At 47.2% G+C, this 18,111-nt stretch overlaps 1 pseudogene; it reads left to right on the forward strand.

Moving 5' to 3' along the window:
* The first annotated feature begins 16,263 nt into the window (after window positions 1-16,263).
* LOC109495039 lies at window positions 16,264-17,204 on the forward strand (annotated as a pseudogene).
* Window positions 17,205-18,111: the final 907 nt, after the last annotated feature.

Genomic DNA, 18,111 nt, shown 5'->3' on the forward strand with positions numbered 1-18,111 from the left:
ACTGCTAACGAATAAATGAATTATCAGCCCACCTCCGCCTCCTTTCTGTCACCATACTTCATACATACTTCAGATTTTTTCCTCCTCCAACCCAGCCTGGCTGCCAGTTGTACTTTAAAGTGCAAATCAGGGCTGAGTAAAACGCCGTCTGGGCTTCGCAGAACATTGTGCAAATGTCTTATCACGCACGTGAAGCCCGTCAGGGTCGCCCCTGCTTACCTTTCCGGCTTTATCTCCCGGCACCCACCCGTCCTGCACGCCGAGACGTTTTCCTGGCAGCCACCTTTCTTCCACCCGGAATGCTCTCCGTTCACCAAACACCGGAGTGCCAACAGGGCAGGCGACTGCCAGCCCCAGGGCCGTCACGCCTCCCGGACAGCTTTCTTCTATCCGGTCCCCGCGCCTCCAGCTCCTCGGAGGTATAGCGTTTACCACCCAGCCCTTCAGTCCTTGATGTGGACAGGGTCTGGGTCTCGTTCATTTCTCTGTCAAAGGCCAGGCACCCAAGCATCGTTCGTGGGGTGAATGAAAGAGTAACCACTGGCGCTGAGAACTACGGAGACATTTGCACTTCCGGGTGGCGGTTAAATTGGCTCCCGAGGAAGGGAGGAGCGGATGCCTTCTCCGGGGCTACTCTAGGAAGAGGGCTCAGTGGTCCCGGAGGACCCGCGGAGCCGCAGGGAGAACGTCTGCGCAGTCGCCGCCTCCTCGGGGAGGCGGGGCCGAGCCGAGCCCGGCGGGGGGGGGCGGGGCGGGACGCCGATGGCCAATTAACGGGCTCGGCTCCGAGAGAGAGGCGGAGCGTGGCGCGATTTGCAGGCGGGGCGGTGGGCGCCAAGGCCTGGGACTTTGGAAGCTCTTCCCCTAGCTCTGTGACCCCGGGGTGACCGAAGTGCTCCCTGTTAACTGTTGCCCCAAAGATTTTTCTCTGTAAACTAAAATTTACGTGTTGTCTCCTTTAGAGTCTGTCTCGGTTCAAAAGTGTGTGATGGATACACACAACGTGCGCACACAAACCCGACGTGCACACGAATCGCCTGGAATCTTGTTAAAAATGCAGTCTGATTCAGTAGGGCTAGGATGGAGCCCAAGGTGTTGCATTTCTAAGAAGCTCCCACAGGAGGCTGATGCTGTAGATTTTCTAAGACGCTTTCAGGAGCAAAAGTGTGAAACTTTGTCAAAGTGCAGTCTCTGGACCATCAGCATGGGCATCACCTGGGAATTCTTTAGAAATGCAGATAATTGGGGCGTCTGGGGGGGGCTCAATGGCTTAAACCTCCTGCTTCAGCAGTGAGGTCGTGCTCTCACAGTTAGTGGTTTCAAGCTCTGCTTCCGGCTTTCTGCTCTCAGCACAGAGCCCGCTTTAGATCCTCTCTCCCTCTGCCCGCTTCCATTTGTTTGCTTTCTCTCTCAAAAATAAACGCTAAAAAAATAAAAAAATAAAAAAATAAAATAAAATAAAATAAAAATGCAGAGAGGGGCGCCTGGGTGGCTGGGTTGGTTAGGCGACCGACTTCCGCTCAGGTCATGATCTCACAGTTTGTGAGTTCGAGCCCCGCTTCGGGCTCTGTGCTGACAGCTCAGAGCCTGGAGCCTATTTCAGATTCTGTGTCTCCCCCTCTCTCTACCCCCTCCCCTGCTCACGCTCTGTGTCTCTCTGTCTCTCAATAATAAATAAACTTAAAAAAATTTTTTTTAAATGCAGGCTATTGGATTTCACACGCACTGAATCACAAGTCTGCTGGGGGGCAGCAGTTGGTGTTTCTAGGAGCCCTATGGGTAAAAAAACTTTTTTTTCTTTAAAAAAATTTTTTTTCAACGTTTATTTATTTTTGGGACAGAGAGAGACACAGCATGAACGGGGGAGGGGCAGAGAGAGAGGGAGACACAGAATCGGAAACAGGCTCCAGGCTCTGAGCCATCAGCCCAGAGCCCGACGCGGGGCTCGAACTCACGGACCGCGAGATCGTGACCTGGCTGAAGTGGGACGCTTAACCGACTGCGCCACCCAGGCGCCCCAACTTTTTTTTCTTTTAGAGAGAGTGTGGGCAAGCCAGGGAGAGGGGCAGAGGGAGAGAGAATCTCAAGCAGGCTCCATGCTCAGTGCAAGTCCAAAGCAGCCCTCCATCCCACGACCCTGGGATCATGACCTGAGCCAAAATCAAGAGCTGGATGTTCAGCCGTTCAACCGACTGAGCCACCCAGGTGCCCATCCTATGGGTAATTTTGATGCACACTGGACTTCGAGAACCAGTGGGCAGTGGAAGAGGCCAACTGAGTCTCAACTGTCTATAGACTTGTGACCGTAGTCAATTTGCTGTTATCTAGCTAAGCTTCAGTTTCTTCAGCTGAAAAATCAGGATAAAAATCCTAATGCCTTCCTAGGGAATCTATAATGAGAAGGAAATGTGAGATGATGAAAATAAAGAACTTGGCACACAGAACAAGCAATTTATAAAGGTTAAGATATCATTACCATTCAAATGGATGATAACCCACCTGGCCTGTGGTGGTAGGAAAGTCTTCAGGGAAGACATGTGAGTTGACATTTGAACCAGGGTCTTGAAGGATAGGAATGTCAGGTGGAGAAGGTGAGAAAAGGTATTCTAGGAACAGGGAGCACTCTAGGTAGCCTCGAGGAGAAGGCCAGGTGTGGGAGGGAAAGTGTTGTGGGAGGACTACCGGAGAGGCGGCTGCAGAATAAATCACAGAGAACTTGCGTGCCGTGCGGTGATAGTTACACTTCATTTTTTTTAGGCAGAGAAAATGGCTTTCCAAGAAGGACAGGATCTGCCGTATTTGTGAGAAATGGCAAGTCTTACAACTGCAGTGGGGGAGGCTGTCCTGAGGGGCAGGGAGACCGGCTGGAAAGAGAGAGTGTTAGGTCAGGCTAGAATCAATGAAGACAGGCTAAGGCCCTGGCAATGAAAGTAACAGGAAAATAGGAGGAGGAAAAGTTTCTCTGAGAAAATGAACAGAACTTGGTGACCAAATGGATGTGGAAGACGAGGGAGTGCTTCTAGATTTCTAGCTTGGTGTAAGATTGAACCATTCTTTAAATATGTAGGAGGAAAAACAGGTAAATAGAGATTGTACAAATAGAAGCCAGAAGTCCGGGGGCTGGAGAACCTTCCCAAGGAGTCAGAAGAGAAGAGAGGCAAGGAGATAAGAAGTAGACATAGGAGCTGCCGAAAAAAAGTCCAGGAAAGTTGGTGTCTTGAGAGCCAAGAGAGATTTCAGTAGATGCCAGTGGACAATTATTTTAAAGGTCACAGAGACACGGGCGCCTGGGTGGCTCAGTCGGTTAAGCGTCCGACATTGACTCAAGTCATGAGCTCGCAGTTCATGGGTTCGAGCCCCGTGTCGGGCCCTGTGCTGACAGCTCAGAGCCTGGAGCCCGCTTCGGATTCTGTATCTCCCTCTCTCTCTCCCTCCCTGCTTGCGCACTCTCTGTCTCTCTCTCTCTGTCTCAAAAAAATAAACATTAAAAACATTTTTTTTAAGTGCACAGACATTAAGTAGGATGAGGACCAAAACTAGGCCATTAGATTTGACAATAGTTGGTCATTTGTGGTGAACTGATGGGGAGTAATTTCACTAGTGTGATAAGGACAGGAAAAGATTTTTTTGCAGAAGGAGGCATGGGCAGGGAGAGGCAGAGTAAGCATATGGAAAAATAACCTTTTTTAAATGTTTATTTCTGAGAAGGAGAGACAGAATGGGAGTGGGGGAGGAGCAGAGAGCGAGGGAGACACAGAATCCAAAGCAGGCTCAGGCTCTGAGCTGTCCGCACAGACCTGACTGGAACTCACGAACTTCGAGACCATGACCTGAGCCGAAATCAGACACTCCACCGACTGAGCCACCCGGGCACCCCAAGAGGCATTTTTTTCAGACAACAGATGTACCTTAAATTAAACTATTTAGGTATCATGTTCCTACTTGTCTGTTCTGGAAATAACATCACCTTTGCCATTTACCCCTTTGGTTTTAGGTTTTGGGAAAGAGAAGAAGAAGGAAAATTCAGAAGGAGGCAAGAGAATTTTCTGGGTCAGTGAATTTTCATTCATTTTGTTCAGCAATGAATTCAAGCTGCCGAAAAAGGATCGAGAGCATCTTTCACCCCAACCTCGTACGCCGTCCTTGTCCGACCCTGAGCGACTGGGCTCCAGACTCTAGGAATTCTTTCAGGACCCCACTGACCTTCCAGAATGTGGCTTCACCAACGATGAGTGGAGTTGCTTGGACCGGGGCCAGGGGCCCTTTTCCCAGAATGTCATGGGTTTACTGGGTAAAGATTCTGCCATATAGGGAGGAAGGTTTTGCATTTTTGTTGTAATTCACATTCACTGCTGAGGCATCCGGTGGCTCGTCAGTTAAGCATCGGACACTTGTTTTTGGCCCAGGCCATGATCTCACAGTTCGTGAGTTCAAGCCCCGAGTTGGAGTCAAGCTCTGTGCTGCTGGTGCAGAGCCTGCTTGGGATTCTTTCTCTCTGCCTCTCTCTCTGCCCCTCCCCTGCTAGCTCTCTCTTTCTCTCTCTCAAAATAAATAAATAAACTTAAAAAAAAATGTTGGTAGATTTTTAAAAATGTTTTATTTATTTTTAAGACAGAGACAGAACATGAGTGGGGGAGGGGCAGAGAGAGAGAGGGAGACACAGAATCGGAAGCAGGCTCCAGGCTCTGAGCTGTCAGCACAGAGCCCAACACGGGGCTCGAACTCATGAACTGTGAGATCATGACCTGAGCCGAAGTGGGACGCTTAACCGACTGAGCCACCCAGGCGCCCCAAAAGTTGGTAGATTAAGATAGATTAAATCATTGACCATTTAATTCTGTAAATTGATCAGAAGTCACAAACACCAACTCTCTTTAGAGTCTATTGGTAATAAGATTGTGTTGAAACAACTTTCTAGGCCCAAGATGGAGCCCTTCCTGCCCAAGGTGCTGCATCAGCAAACCGAAATTTACATAGCTTTGATGTCCCCATGAATGTTCTGCTTGCCCAAAACAGTCTAGGCCATCAGCCAATCCCCTAACGCCAGGCCAACTCTGGGCCTTCTCAACCCAAACCAGGCTGACTACATGGGCCCAGCCAATCGGATATTTTCTATCTTTCTCTTCCTTGTTCTTTAGTCTTTATCTTATCAAAGCTTCCTGCCTGCTGCTCCATTTTGCAGCTTTCTGAAAGGGGAGTGTCCACTTCTTCAAGTGTTAAATAAAGTTTGTCTTCTTTAATTACTTTTTAATAATTGTTCATCCAGGGGCACCTGGGTGGCTCAGTGGGTTAAACGTCCGACTTTAGCTCAGGTCATGATCTCACAGTCCGTGAGTTCGAGCCCCGCGTCGGGCTCTGTGCTGACAGCCCAGAGCCTGGAGCCTGCTTGGGATTCTGGGTCTCCCTCTCTCTCTGCCTCTCCCTGACTCACGCTCTGTCTCTCTCTTTCTCAAAAATAAATAAACATTTTTAAAAAACCCATCAAACATGGATGGAAGAAATTGAAGAGACACAAACAAATGGAAAGATATTCCACGGTCATGGATTGGAAGAACCAACATTGTTAAAATGTCCGTATTATCCAAAGCAATCTACAGATGTAATGCAATCCCTATCAAAATACAAACAGCATTGGGACCCCTGGGTGGCGCAGTCGGTTAAACGTCCGACTTCGGCTCAGGTCATGATCTCACGGTTCGTGAGTTGGAGCCCAGTGTCGGACTCTGTGCTGACAGCTCAGAGCCTGGAGCCTGCTTCAGAGTCTGTGTCTCCCTGTCTCTCTCTCCCTCTCTCTCTCCCCGACTCACGCTCTGTGTGTGTCTCTCTCTCTCAAAAATAAACATTAAAAATTTTTTTTTAAATACAAACAGCATTTTCCCACAGAACTAGAACCAATAATACTGGCATTTGGATGGAACCACGAAAGACCCCGAATAGTCAAGACAATCTTGAGACAGAACAAAGCTGGAGGTATCACAATCCCAGATTTCAAGACATACTACAAAGCTGCAGTAACCAAAACAGTATGGTACTGGCACATAAATAGACACATAGATCAATGGAACAGAATAAAGAGCCCGGAAATAAAACCCACACTTATTTGGCCAATTAATTTTTGATACAGGAAGCAAGAAAATCCAGTGGGAAAAAGCCTCTTCAACAAATAGTGTTGGGAAAACTGGACAGCTACATCCAAAAGATGAAACTAGGCCACTTTCTTACACTATACAAAAAACAAATTCAAAATGGATTAAAGACCTAAGTGTGAGACCTGAAACCATAAAATTCCCAGAAGAAAACATACGCAGTAATTTCCTTGACATCAGCGTAGAAACATTTTTCTAGAAATGTCTCCTCAGGCAAGGGAAACAAAAGCAAAAGTAAACTATTGAGGCCACGCCAAAACAAAGATCTGTTACACAGCCAAGGAAATCATCAACAGAAGGGCAAGGTAACCCGCTGAGTGGGAAAAGATATTTGCAAATGATGTGTCCAATAAGGGGTTAATATCCCAAATGTGCAAAGAACTCATACAACTCAACATCAATAAAGTAATCCGATGAAAATGGGCAGAGGACCTGAATAGACATTTCTCTAAAGACGACGTGCAGATGGTCAATAGACACACGAAAAGATGCTCAACATGACTAATTGTCAGGGAAAAGCAAATCAAAACCATGAAATCACGCTTTACGCCTGTCAGAATGGCTGGAATAGGAAAATACAAGAATCGCAAGTGTTGGTGACGATGTGGGAAAAAGGAACCTTCGTGCACTGTTGGCGGCAATGTAAATTGGCGCAGCCACTGTGGAAAACAGTACGGGGGGTCCTAAAAAAATGAAACATAGAAACACCATACGATCCAGTAACTCCACTACTGAGTATTTACCCAAAGACAATGAAAACGCTAGTTCGCAAAGACAGCTGTATCCCTATATTTATTGCAGCGGTATTTATAATAGCCAAGATATGGAAGCAGCCCAAGTGTCCATCGATAGATGAATGGATAGAGAAGAAGTGGTATTTGGGGCGCCTGGGTGGCTCAGTCGGTTAAGCGTCCGACTTCGGCTCAGGCCATGGTCTCACGGTCCGTGAGTTCGAGCCCCGCGTCGGGCTCTGTGCTGACAGCTCGGAGCCTGGAGCCTGCTTCGGATTCTGTGTCTCCCTCTCTCTGACCCTTCCCCGTTCATGCTCTGTCTCTCTCTGTCTCAAAAATAAATAAACATTAAAAAAAAATCTTTAAAGAAGAAGTGGTATTTATATACGATGGAAAATTAATAAAAAAAAAAAAAGAACGAGATCTTGCCATTTGCAACAACATGGATGGACCTAGAGGGTATTATGCTAAGTGAAATAAGTCAGACAGAAAAAGACAAATACTGTATGATTTCACGCCTATGTGGAATTTAAGAAACAAAACAAACCAAAAAAGAGGCAAACAAATAAGCAAACAAAAAGACTCTTAAATACTAAGAACAATCTGGCAGCTGCCAGAGGGAAGGTGGGCGGGAGGATGGGATGAAATAAAGGAGATTAAGAAGCACAAGTCTCTAGTTACAAAATAAATAAGTCACGAGATGAAAAGTACAGCCTAGGGAATGTGGCCAATAAGATGATAATAATGTTGGGGGCGCCTGGGCGGCTCAGTCGGTTGGGCGTCCGACTTCAGCTCAGGTCGTGATCTTGCGGTTCGTGGGTTCGAGCCCCGTGTCGGGCTGTGTGCTGACAGCTCAGAGCCTGGAGCCCGTTTCGGATTCTGTGTTTCCCTCTCTCTCTCTGTCCCTCCCCTGCTCACACTCTGTCTCTCTCTCAAAAATAAATAAACATTAAAAAAATAAAAAATTAAGATGGTAATAACATTGTGTGGTGACAGATGGTGACCACTCTTACCGTGATCACTGAATAATGTATAGAATTGTTGAATCCCTATATTGTAAACCTGCAACTAATGTAACCTTGTATGTTAATTATACTTCAATTACAAAAATTCATTGAGCTGTAAAGTTATGGTTTGTGCACATTTCAGGGTGTACGATTTACTTCGATATAATGTTAAAAAAAGAAAAAAAAAAGCTGATTGACTTCCCAGCCAACAACAGCTCTGGAATTGGGGGACGTCCCCAGGGGACAGGCAGCCCCCCAGGCCAGGCTCACATTACAGAGTCTTTGTCCTTTCCTGGATTTGGGTTGGTAATTCTTCACTCTTTTGTTAGCTCTCTGATGCCTTCAAGTGGATGTTTTTTATATTCTAACTGGCTTTTGGTCTCCTCAGCAGGAGAGATGGGCTAAATCACCTAGCCTACTATTGCCAGAAGTTACCAGAAGGTAAAAACTACCCCCGTAGTTCTCCCGTCTGGAGAGTGGGGGGTGGGACTGAGAATTCTAAGCTTCTACTCATGGCTTGGTCTTTCTGGTGACCAGCCCCCAACCAGGAGCCCACCAGGCATTGTCTCATTGGAACAAAAGATACTCCCAACACCCAGAATGTTCCCAGGGATTTAGGAGCTCTGCCTCAGGAACCAGGGCCAATAATACCTAACATTAGAACAAAAGATGTTCCTAGGGCTTTTTTTTTTTTTTAATGTTTATTTATTTTTGAGAGAGAGACACACATACACACAGAGTGTGAGCAGGAGAGGGGCAGAGAGAGAGGGAGACACAGAATCCGAAGCAGGCTCCAGGCTCTGAGCTGTCAGCACAGAGCCCGATGCGGGTCTCGACCTCACAAATCGTGAGATCATGACCTGAGCTGAAGTCGCATCAGACACTCAACCAACTGAGCCATCCAGGTGCCCCGAAAGTACAAGGCATCTTTAAAAACACAAGTATTATTGTTTAAAAACGAAAAATTTTTCAAAATCCCATAAATTGCTTGACAGAAAATAGCCATGCTTCTACCGGTTAAAATAGGTTTTTAACTGAGCTCTATTTTCCTAAGAGTAGAGCAAAGTTAGTCACTGAACACACCATCCACTTCACTTCCTGCCAGTCTAGCAGACGTCGGGGTCCTAGACCTGGGGGTGGGGGTGGTAGGGTGACAGTGTCTATGGATGGGCTTGAAAAAGTTCTTGACCCCCATAACACTGTGAAATATACACACATACACATTTACGTTTGGGGGAGGAAGGGGTTCACGGCTTTCATTAGATCCTTGAAATTGTAAATACAGGAAAGCAAGGACCTTTCTAAGTCATGGGGTGGGACGCCATGAGACATGGAGGGAACATGAGGGCCAATCAGAAGAACCCGTTTGAATGAGATAGGGGTTCCGGTAGCAGAACTGTGGCGGCCGGTTAATATCACTACAGCCACGTTCACGGCTGAGCCCTCCAGACTGCTCACCACCCCCCACCCCCCCGCCCCGCGGCTCCATATTTGCGCTGCTATGGAATATCTGAGATGGATAACAAGGGGCTAATTATGCGTCAGGTCTAGGTTTAATGGAATAAACTGTTGTTTTAAGCATAGATTAGGGGGCAGCAGTGTGATGAAAGTTGCATGTTTGTTTCATGTCGAACTTTTAGAATTTTATAGCAGGAAGGATGAGAGGGTGTCTAAGTCACTCCCTCATGTTTCATGTGGAAAAAAAAAAAAACAGGATTAAGGAGGTGAAGTGATTTTCTCAAAATCCCTGTGTCTCCTGGCTCTCAGTCTGCAGTTTTTCAACGCACTAACTACTCTCTCTTCTGATATACATGGTGGGGGGGGGGGGGGGGGGGGAGAGGGCAACTTTTTAAAGAAAGGAATTCTGGGGCAAAATCATCTGTTTCTGGTAAAAAGGCAGGTAGCTCAGTCATTCAAGAGGAAGAACATTTGCGTGACTTGGGTTCCTTAAAATGTTCCAGTCTAAAAAACATCCCCTCCCACCACTTGGACGCGTTCAGATGCGAGGAAGGATGTTCCAGAAGGCCAGCTGTGACCCAGCGCTGAATAGAGGCTGCTTCCTCTGAAACACGAGGTCGTATCAAGCTGGGCAAATCTAAGAGCCAGAGCAGGCACCGAACCTTCCTGAATGTCAAAATCGTTCAGCTATTTTTAAAACGTTCGGACTTTTATTGGTTTAACAGCCGAGAGGGGATGAAAGTGGTAGAAAAAGGCTGAAGAAATTTGTAACTTAGATAAATGTTTTATGTACCCAGAGGGTTTTTGTTCAGTGCTATAGTGTCTGAAACTTACATGTGTCATGGGGCTGAATGCTGCCCCTGTCCCACTTTGTGTGTTGAAATCCTAATCTCCAGTTTGTCATAATGGCTGTGTTCGGAGATAGGGTCTTTAAAGAGATAACTGAGTTAAAATGAGGTCATTAAGGTAGCCCATAATCCAGTATGACCGGTGCCCTTATAAGAAGAAATTGGGACACAGATTCACAGAGGAAAGCGCCGGTGAGGACACAGGGAGAAGATGTCCAGGAGCCAATCGTGTTGACTTGACCTTGGACTTCCAGCCTCCAGAACTGTGAAAAAATAAATTTCTGGTTTTTAAGCTACCCAGCCTGTGGTATTTTGTTACGCCAGACAACATGCAAACCTCATTTTGCACGAGAAGGCGAACTTCTTTATATAATTCTACGGAAACCTTCTTTGCAAGGTATTGGTGAGGCACAAGACACTTCTCCCTTGGTTCGGTTCCTCCATTCCAGAGTTTTCTGGATCTGATTCCGACGCCAGCCATGTGTGTTCCTGGCCTCTCTGCTTCTGCCATTCACTCTGAGTGTGGAATGCCGACAGTTTTTCAGATACTGGCGCTCAACTCCAAGAGGCACTAAGGCAAAGGTCTCTGTCTGTCTCCTGTGATCGCTGAGGCTCCGAGCTCAGGCTGCTGGCCCCTTACCATCCCCAAACCCTACTCAGGTTCTGCTGCGGGGATTTGTGGGGCCTCCCTCTCTTGGTGAGGCTGGAGGGGCCGGAGAGAGGGGCACAGACCTGGGCTTCAGAAGCGTGTGCGATGGTAGTTCTCGGGCTCAGGGAGGAGCAGGACTGGAGACCTGTGAGCCCCTGACACACTTTCCTCCCTGCTCCGCCCAGCCGGGGGTCACCTCACTTCCCCTCAGCTTTCGACATCCAGAGAAGCCTCCCCAGCTGGCCGTACCAGCCCTGCCAACCCCCGTGGGGAGACTGTCTCCCATAGTGCAGTTTCCGCACCACGTTAGGTGCGGAAAGTAGAGCAGTAAAGAAAAGCCCAGACCCATCTCGGCGAAAACCCGCCGGGTGAGAGAAAATGGTTCAGAAAAGCAATCATGACAATATGATGGGCAGAGTGTTCCCATTCAGTGAGGCCCGTGACGGGGGCACAGAGGGGAGGGGCCTTGAACACGAGACTGAAGTTAAGGAAAAGTTTTGAAGGGGTGATCGCAGAGCTGAGCTTTGAAAGCTGAACATAGCTGGCCAGGCGTGGAGAAGGAGCAAAGCACAGGTTACTGCAAAGGCTAAGAATGGGGCGTTGGGGGAGCCTGGATGGCTCAGTCGGTTAAGCGTCCTAGTCTTTTTTTTTTTTTTAAGTTTATTTACTTATTTTTGAGAGAGAGAGAGAGAGCGAGAGAGCACAAGTACAAGCAGGGGAGGGGCAGAGAGAGAGAGAGAGAGAGAGAGAGAGAGACAGAGAGAGAGAAACACAGAATCCAAGGCAGCCTCCAGGCTCTGAACGATTTCGGCCCAGGTCATGATCTCACAGTTCGTGAGTTCGAGCCCCGCATCAGGCTCTGCACTGATAGTGAAGAGCCTGCTTGGGATCCTCTCCCCCCCCCCCCCCAAATAAATAAATAAAACTTAAAAAAAAAAAATAAAGAACGGGACCTGGGAGCCGTGCTCCCGGATCCAGATACCGTACTTAAGAACTAAATGACCTCGAGCAAGTTTCTCGACATCTCTTAGCCTCAGTTTTATCATCTATAAAATGGGAAATAATAACCACCTCATATTATTTTGAGGATCAAATGAAATAATGCATATTGCCTGGGAAAAAACATAGGTGCTCAAGAAATCATAAAGGGTTTCTAAAGAAATGAAACCGAGGACTCGTTCCATAAATAGGGGAATGGCAGGGATGAGGCTAAAGAGGCAGCAGGGTCCGGATGATGCGGGGCTTGTGTGGTAAGTTAAAGAAGCTAGGACTTCATCCCAGTGGGGAGCCACTAAAAGCTGTGGGCAGGAGAAGAGCACGATCAGATGGACATCTTAGCAACATCACTCTGGCCGCACCAGGGAGGATGGCGGCAGGGAACGAAGAGACTTGCATCGGTCCTGGGAAGGGTTGACTTAGGGACAGTTGGGGGCAGACGGGCTTCAGAGTCGGGAGCCTGCCCTGTGCGGACGTGAGCATCTGAGAGGCATCAGCGTCAAGAGGGGCAAGAAAGCAGTGGCCCCTTTGGACTGCAGGGGGAGAAGGAGGCGAGCCTAGGGTTCCTTTCTCCCCACCCTCGCTGATGCTCGTTATCTCTTGTCTTGTTTGATAATAACCATCCAAACAGGTGTGAGGCGATGTCTCACATGGTTGGGGTTTGCATTTCCCTAATGATTAGTAATGTTGAGCGCCGTTTGAAAATTTTTTAAATTTTTTAACGCTTATTTTTGAGAGACAGAGTGTGAGTGGGGGAGGGGCAGAGAGCGGGAGACACAGAATCCAAAGCAGGCTCCAGGCTCTGAGCTGTCAGCACAGAGCCCGATGCGGTGCTTGAACTTGAGAACCGTGAGGTCATGACCTGAGCCGAAGTCGGACGCTTAACCGACTGAGGTGCCCCGAGTGCCTTTTCAATGTCTGTCCTGTTGGAAAAAGGGCCATTCGGGTCCCTTTGCCTTTTAAAAATTTAAGTAACTAATCAATTAACTAATTAATTAATTTTTTAATTTACATCTAAGTAAGTTAGCATATAGTGCAACAATGACTTCAGGAGTAGCTTCCAAGTGGTTCATCCCCTGTGTATACCACCCAGTGCTCCTCCCAACAAGCATCTTCCTTAGTGCCCCTTCCCCATTTAGCCCATCGCTCCTCCCACACCCCATCCAGCAACCCTCGGTTTGTTCTCCAAATTTATGAGTCTCTTACGTTTTGTCCCCTCCCTGTTTTTATATTCTTTTGGTTTCCTTTCCCTTTGCTTCCCTTCATCTGTTTCGTCTCTTAAATTCCACACACATGAGCGAAGTCATATGGTGATTGTCTCTGACTGGCTCATTTCACATAATGCCTGCCAGTTCCATCCACGTGGCTGCAAATGATCGTTTTGCCACTTTTCAGTTGGGTTGTTTCTTTGCTGTTGACTTTTAGGAGTTCCTACATATTTTGGAGGTTAACCCCTTACCAGAAATATGATTTCCAATCTCTCTCCCTCCATACATTGCCTTTTCATCTTGTTGATGGTTTCCTCGGTTGTGCGGAAGCTGTTTAGTTGAAGCTGCCTTTGTGTTTGGCGTATGAATAAACTCTCAGAACTGCTTTTGCCCCGAAGGCACTGGCCGACTCCACAGGGAGCTGCCGCAAAATGGAGCCATAGTTCTGCTCACAAGCTTGAGAAGATCAGAAAAGCGTTAAGTCCAAGGGACCCAACACGCATGCTCAGGGTAAGGGGACACCAGACTTAAACCCACGTTCTTTAGGCACAGGGGAAAGGTTCCTGGAAGGCAGTAAACCAAGCCCAGGCTTCCTGAGGAAGAGAACACTGAATTCACACTTCAGGGGTGGTGCGCAGGTAGGAATTTGGCTGCGAGCGGTGTTGGTTTTGATGGCGCCCCAGGCATCTGGCAAGAGCGAACATCCCTTTGGAAACACAGAAGAGATCTGATTTCTCTGCATTCTCGCCAGTACTTGCTATTACCAGTATTTTTCGTGTTAGCCGGGCCATAAATGGTGAAGCGTATTGTTTGCATTTCCCTAATGGCTAAGGATGTTGAACATTTTATAACCTCTGGTGCAACACCTGTTCGTGTATTTTGCCCATTTTTGGACGGGATTATCTGGGGCGCTTTGTTTGCTTGTTTGTTTATTGCTGAATTCTTAGTATTTTCTAGATACAAGTCCTTGGCCAGATATGCGCTTTACAGATGTTTTGTCCCAGGCTGCAACTAGTCTTTTCAACATCTTAAGAGGGTCTTTTGTGGAGCAAAAATTTTAATTTTGATACAATTTAAAGTTATCAATTATTTTCTTTGGTGGATCCTGCTTTCGGTGTCAGGTCTAAGAACTTTTTGTCTAGACCAAGGTTCCTCAAAACTCAATTTTCTCAATTTTGAGAATGTGAGGTAAAAGTGAACACAGCAGCTCTGTGTCACTCATTTCTCACTTATCTGTGTAACCATGGTGATGACCCTTGGGCAGACTCAGAACAAAACTCCTGGAACATTCGCACAGCTGCCGGTGAGATGTTATTCCATATGCCCAAAGCAGAGGGTGAAGAGAAAGGCTGTCAGCATGTTTAAAATAAATGTAAGGATTGGGGCGCCTGGGTGGCTCAGTCGGTTAAGTGTCTGACTTTGGCCCAAGTCATGATCTCACAGTTCGTGAGTTCGAGCCCCGCATCGTCGGGCTCCGTGCTGTCAGCTCAGCGCCTGGAGCCTGTTTCGGATTCTGTGTCTCCCTCTCTCTCTGCCCCTCCCCCGCTTGTCCTCTGTCTCTGTCTCTCTCTCAAAAATAAATAAACGTTAAAAAAAAGTTTATTAAAAAGAACTTTGGACCCCAAGACTCGGGTTGTATTCCCTGGGCCAGGACATCTCACATATGTTCCTGCTGTTTGCACATGGAGAAGGTGTGCCTGTGCTACTGTCCCCACAGAGAGATAAGAAAGCACGCATTTGACCTCTCTAGGCTTTGCTTATAAATATCTTTTTCCTGCTGTTCCTGCATTGTATCCTTTGCTGTAATAAATCTTAACCTGAAGTATAACTTTATGTGGGGTCCCGTGGGTTCTGCCAGTGCATCATGGACTAGCTGTGAGACCATTGAGACAGGGGGTTGTTTTTCTTAAAACTAAGAATTAAGTTTGTTTGCTTTTTAAATTAAAAAAGCATTTTTTAATGTTTTTTTTTGAGAGAGAGAGAGAGAGAGAGAGAGACCGAGTGGGAGTGGGAGAGGGACAGAGAGAGAGGGAGACACAGAATCCGAAGCAGGCTCCAGGCTCCGAGCTGTCAGCACACAGCCCGATGTGGGGCTCGAACTCATGAAGCTGAGATCATGACCTGAGCAGAAGTCAGACCCTTAACCTACTGGAACACCCAGGCACCCCATTTTTTAAATGTTATTTATTTTGAGACAGAGAGAGAGAGAGACAGACAGACAGAGAGAGAGAGAGAGAGAGAGACAGAGAGAGAGACAGAGAGAGAGAGTACATGCACACATGTAAGTGGGAGAGGGGCAGAGAGCCAGGGAGAGAGAGAATCCCAAGCAGGATCCATGCTGTCAGCACGGAGCCCGATTCGGGGCTCAATCCCACAACAGTGAAATCATGATCTGAGCTGAAATCAGGAGTTGGACACTTAGCCAACTGAGCCATGCAGGCACCCCAAGAATTCAGTTTTTTAAATTGTTATAAGACTTCTAAAATCATCTATTTCATAACTGAGCAATTTTGGTAGTTTGTAGCTTTCAAGGAATTGGTCCATTTCATCCAAGTTGTTGAATTTATACAGGTAGAGTTGTTTACATGTTCCCTTATTATCCTATTACTCCTCCTATTATTCTTTGGAGTCTGTGGGAATGGCCAATATTTTATTCTTTTTGGTTTTGTTTTCAGAGCATCTTCATGGAAATTATTTGACGTGATTTCTAACTACGCCCCTGTGTGGCAGGCAGGGCAGGCGTTATTATTGGCGTTGACAAACATAGCTGCTCAGAAGTGCCTGTTTCAGGACCACGTGGACAGAAAATTGCAAAGCTGATATTAGAGCCCAGGGCTCCTGGCTCCAAGCTTCTCTTTTGGCAATAAGGTCCCAACCATCACACCCAGGTAATTCTGTTGCCTTCCATCCCTACCTCTCGGCTCTTTCTTAACTGGCTTTTTACTCTCTGCCTAACCTTCCCTTGTCATGCTTTTTCTTGATTGAATCCTATCTCTTAAAAGAATTTTTTTTAATGTTGATTTATTTTTGAGAGAGAGAGAGAGAGAGAGAGAAACAGAGTGTGAGCAGGGGAGGGGCAGAGAGAGAGGGAGACACAGAATCTGAAACAGGCTCTGGGCTCTGAGCCATCAGCACAGAATCCGACGCGGGGCTTGAACTCATGAATGGAGAGATCATGACCTGAGCTGAAGTTGGATGCTTAACCGACTGAGCCACCCAGATGTCCCTAGAGACTTTTTTTGATGGTTACAACTGGAGGAGTGCTACTGGCATCTAGTGGGAAGAGGCCAGGGACGCTGCTAAATATCCCACCAATGTCAAGACAGCCCCATCCAGAACAAAGAATGATCTGGTCCAAATGTCAGTAGTGCCAAGGTTGAGAAACTCTGCTCTCACGCTATGCCCAGGGAGGCCTTGTCTGACTCCTAGCTGGCTCTTTGTACGTGACGCAGTTACGCCAGGCCACCAAGGCTGCAATGCTTTGAATTTGTGGTGGACGACTTGTCAATCGGTGGCTTTGTGGGCTACAAAGAGGACAGCGGCTTCCTGCCACGTGGCCCTAAGATAGGACTCTAGATCCCTTTGGATTTTCACATTGAATCCATGGAGATGGAATTATTTTGCCAATGTCTCAGGGTTGGGTTTCAGGTCCCACACCCTGGCTGGGTGATGGCCTCATCCGCACTTACAGAGTGTGCTGGTCTGAGACTTCAGTGGAAGGTTGGGGGTGGCAGGGTCGTGGTGCTGATGGTGGTGGCTTCTTCCCCCAAGCACTGGAAATCTACTGCCTGTCCGTCATCGACTCCAGGGTGCCCATGTTCTCACAGGTGGCACCTGTGGCTGTCATTCTCACGTGTGCTTTGGAATGACCTCACTGGGTACAACTTAGATGAGGAGGTAACCTCTGGAGGTTCTGGTGATGGTTTTGACCAGGGTGACAATGGCCGGAAGATCGTCCACGCGGATGCCCTCCTCTCCCATCCATACCGTGGTCTGCTCTGTGCTATGCTGGTCACGGGTGCCCAGTTCCTGACCTCTGGGCACGGTGAGGTGATAAGAATTAATTGGGAATTTCTCAAGGGGTAGAACTAAGTAGGTCATCTACTTAGTAGAAGGTTTGCAGATCTTCTCTTCTTTCGAAGATGAGGGGCAGACCTAAGGGGTGGGGTGGCTCTAGAGAGGATGAGTATATTCTATGTTAGGGTTTCTGGACAACAGAATTGGGGGAAGATTGCTTTGCTGCAGGCGTTGGGTCTGGAAGAAAGGGGACTGATTCCTCTACGATGTACCGGAAGAGGGACAGGCGAGGCCTGACACAGGCTTTTTGCTGCTCCCCTACCAGCACTGTTATCATGGTGCTGCTGGGCCTCCTCAGTGTGTATCGTCATGAGGCCATTGACTTGGTGCCATCTTGTTGTATGTCCTGACCTGCTGTATCTCTGGTTACGTGTCTAGCCACTTCTACTGGCAGACTGGGGTTGAATGTTGGGTGTGGGACATCACCCTCACCACTGGTCTCTTCTCTGGAAGAGAAGTCCCTCTCCGACTGCCTTGGCCATGTCCCATAAATCTTGAAAAGTTCCATTTTCAGTGCAATGTGATTTATTCCTTTGAGAGTTCCTCTTTGACACGTGGATTATTGTGTGTGTCCATGTGTTGGAGAATTTCCTGCTATCTTTCTGTTACTGATTTCTAGTTTGATTCTATTGCGATCAAAGGTCACACTCTGTATGATTTCAATTCTTTTGAATTTGCTGAAATTTGTTTTATGACCCAGGACATAGTCTATCTTGGTGAATGCCCCAGGTGCACTTGAAAAGAATGAGTATTCTGCTGTTCTTGGGTGGAGTGGTTCTATAAATATCAATTAGGTCCTTCTGAATGACAGTGTTGTTCTATATCCTTGCCGGTTTTCTCACTAGTAATTCTGTCTACTGTTGAGACAGTGGTGTTAAAAATCCTCAACTATAATTCCAGATTGGCCTATTTCTCTTTTCAGTTCTATCAACTTTGCTTCATGTATATTGGAATTCTGTTGTTTGGTCCACACTCATTTAGGACCGCTATG

This window comes from Felis catus, chromosome E3 (assembly GCF_018350175.1).
Source record: "Felis catus isolate Fca126 chromosome E3, F.catus_Fca126_mat1.0, whole genome shotgun sequence".
In the NCBI taxonomy this organism is placed as follows: Eukaryota; Metazoa; Chordata; class Mammalia; order Carnivora; family Felidae; genus Felis; species Felis catus.